Raw genomic sequence first — 4,086 nt, 5'->3', positions numbered from 1 at the left:
GATACAAGTATGTGTATACATACCAAATGTTTGCTCTCGGTATGTGTATAGATATCACATGTTCATTGAGAATGTGAAATCAACTAAGATGCCTAACAAGTATACTTGTATGTGTATAGATACCAAATGTTTGAGGCATGTAAAATTATAATAGTACATTGTATTATTACAACTATATGTGGATGTACAACATCGTACAACTATAATGATACATTGTACATGTCTACTTCTGTATAGGTAGTGTAGAAAAAACAAACACTTCCAAAGACTAAGGAAACTTGGTTTTTGGAGATGTAGGGACCTTCCTAGGTTCCTAAACCTTGTGTTTTATGTTAGAACGGTCCATATCAAACCAAATAATTGTAATGCACTTGTGATTAGGAAGCATACTAGATTATGATGTCCCTAGATCTTTGTATCAACCCCAAGCTTTGGTTTGTATACACAAGGGATGCTTTTCTAGATCCTTGTACTGACCCCAACCTAGATTATGATGTCCCTAGATTCTTGTATCAACCCCAAGATTTGGTTCATATACACATCTAGAATATATATATATATATAAGGAATAATACGACACAAATTCTAGTGATGATTTTACGGATTGAAGTGAGGATAGTTTAAACTTGCATTAAGGTACTACTAATCCAATAATTATATCCTTACCTACTAGAACATCAAACAACCTCCTAGAAAGATTTTTTGATATGACCTTCGTAAAAGAGGATCCTATCCAAGAGGGAAAATTTGAAGATGGGAAGTCAAGGGAAGATGAAATTTCAAGGAACCTTGAAATTGGCTGTGCCAAGTGCTAATGAGAGAATGGGAACCTTAAACTTTGAAACAACACAAAACGAAACTAAGTTGTAACCTAAGGAGAAACTAGCTCACTCTAAAGAGTTTCATGAAACAAGAAGTTGAAGAGCATCATAAGTTGAATGATATACAAACATTGAAGAAGCTAAAACTCAAGGAGAGAGAAAGATTGAATCTTTGCCTGCTGATACAATCAAAGGTAGCCACACAACAAATCAAGGGAGTATCTTAGAGGTGCAACACCCATGACTAAAGATTCATTATCTATACTACCAAGTGATACTAGTACAGGATGGGTGAAACGTCTACTCTAATACTAAGGGAATCTTTGGAGTTTCTTGTGGGAAAAGAGCTACATAAATAATAAACTAGTGGAGGAGATTGGTTATAGCATGAGTGAGGGTGGTATAGAGACAATGCATACTTTGCCAAGAACCACAATAGGGTTTAGACCACCAATTACTATTTTAGTATTAGTAATGATGGTTGTTATGGAGATATTTACAAAATCCCAAGGGCAAGTGTGGCTCCTATAGCATCACCTTTTGTACCCACAATACCATTCTAGCACATATACCAAGGGCAAGTGTGGCTTCTATAGCATCACCTTTTGTACCTACAATACCATTCTAGGACATATATCAAGGGCAAGTTTAGCTCCTATAGCAACACCTTTTGTACCCATGGCACCATTTTAGGACATATACCATACCAACCACTCTAGCTATGATCCCATTTGCAACAACATATATGTTAATATTGGTTGAGCAAATAGGAAGATGGTGGCAACAAGAAAATTTAGACAAAAGACACAAATAAGTCAAGTCAAACCGTATCAAGTGGTGAAATAGACACAAATTTTATAGAAATAGTTATCCCCTCAACACCATTTGGGGATTTTAACCCAAGTGAGCAAGAGCTATGGTAATATGAATGACTTGACCAAAGTCATAACATTTGGCCTCATAATGGAGGGTAGAGTAGGTGAATGTTTTAGACCCTTAGCACTAAAGAGAAGGTTAGCTTTGAGAATTAAAAAGGAGCGTTCATGGTTGGATTTTCTCAAAGTGGGGTGCTGCATCAGTTCAGTAAAAATTATTTAATATGAGAATGAAGCAGTAAGAGAATATGTAATGTATATGAGAATAAGAAGTGGTAAATGAATATACAACAGAAAGAACAAATTTAATTGTTAAGATGAGAATGAAATGGTAAGAGAATATATAGTGTATATGAGAAGGAGAAATGGTAAAGGAATATTGTATAGCAGAAAGAACAAATCTAATTGTTAAAAGGGCAGATGGTATGGTGACGATGCAAATGGGAATACTGTGAGAGACTTCAAGATCAAGATTTTCTCCTTTGCTTATCATCATAATTGTGGTTGTAATTAATTTCATAAACCAACCTAAACCTTATGATGTTATCCATTTATGTTAGAATCTAGACTCGTGCACGATTAGTCTACAGACTAGGTGTACTTATATCAAGCTTGTTGGTATGAGGGTCAAATATTAAACCATAGTAGCTAAGACTTTGCAAAGAGGATTTCTAGTGAGAAGTTATGTTTGATGATAAAGACAAGAAGACTTCTCAAGTTGTAAGGTTGGTAGATAATAGCAGTTACTAGTGATGTGGTCTTTCCACATTTTTCGTGATGAGAAGTCAAGATGGCCATGTATTGAAGATTGACTTCTCAAACTCATGGAGAAAATATCCCATGGGAGGAGGATTATTTGGAGAAAAGATATAGGTGATACGTGGTGAGGAATACAATGAGATTAGAGGAGGGGAGGCCATCTAGATGGTGCTTCCTTCTAAATCCAATGAGTTAGAAAAGAAAATATTTGATGGTAAGATATAGACATGAAGCTAAGGTTCAGGCTCACATGAAGGTAAATAAACTCTTTAAGGTATTGTAGAGGATAAGGTGGTCTTTGGTCTAAAAGAGCATGTAAATAAACTCTTTAAGGTATTGTAATGGATAAGGTGGTCTTTGGTCTAAAAGAGCATGTAAATAAACTCTTTAAGGTATTGTAATGCCTATTTTCTAAATGGTATTGAAGAATTTCTAAATGGCATTGCCTATTTTCTAAATGGTATTGAAGAATTACAAGAACTTTGAAGCATCTCCTTGCCCACTATGCTTGACGAAATATGTACAAATGCTCGTCTTAAAATAATTGCCATCTATCTACTAATTATGTAATTCATTCATTTATGACTTCAACTAGCTATGCCACTAAAGAAACTTTCATATCTTATGAAGATCTCGATGTGGATGAAACAATATTCACACTTACTAAAACTCTTTAATCCACTTGGACATTTGCAATAGTAATTACTTCCTTAACTAGGTGCAGCTACCGGCCTCTATTACTAGTCTTAACCCACTATGTACACGGAGTCCATACCCTTTCCCTATTTGACATTAATCACATGGTAAGGCTGCTTTATATATTCCAGCGCCATCTTAGAAAAGAGATAAGTGTCCGTTTAAGTGGCCAAGATAGCAAAAGTGCCTTATGGTAGGTAAGGCAGGTAAAACCATGTTAACATAGAGTGGTTAACAAATCCAATAGCAAAAAATGAAAACAAGAATAGAGAAGAGAATATCTCACAAGTATTCTATTGCAAGGGAATGAATGTGTATTACGTAGTGTAAAAATTGATTGATATTGACTAGTTTTACACTAGGCTAGCTAAACTTAAAAATACTTCGATCACTATTACTATTCCTAAGCAAGTAAGTACACGAAGTCCTTAGAATTTCCCTATTTGACATGAAGCTCAAGGTAAGGATACTTTATATGTTCCAAGGTTATCGTACAAAAGATAAGTGCATGTTCAACAAGCGAGTAAGATGGCAAAGTGCCTTACGGTAGGTCGGGCAGTTAAAACCATGTTAACCTACGAAGTGGGTATTTAAGACAAGGGACTTTTTAGACATTGCCAATATTTTAAAGAGAGAACCATTATAGTGTTATCACTACCATGGACCATATAGAGTGGCTGAGTGACCTCTAAAGCAAACTTAAGCTACTCTAATTGGAAACCAAACTCTGACACCTTGATGCAAGAAATGGATGTGGTGTTGATCATTTATACAAGGATTTTCCTTTAAGAGCGATAATGACACAAAAGAGAGCTCTTGCCATGAGCATAAACCTTTTAAGCATACAAAGATGTTGAATACTACCAATAGTTCTAAATGCAATAACATGATTACACACTAAATAGAGGCTAAACTAAGGTTGGATGCGACAGAGA

This window comes from Cibotium barometz, chromosome 1 (genome assembly GCF_041138505.1).
Source record: "Cibotium barometz isolate CiBa-2024 chromosome 1, ASM4113850v1, whole genome shotgun sequence".
Classification (NCBI taxonomy): domain Eukaryota; kingdom Viridiplantae; phylum Streptophyta; class Polypodiopsida; order Cyatheales; family Cibotiaceae; genus Cibotium; species Cibotium barometz.
This window is presented reverse-complemented; position numbering follows the sequence as displayed.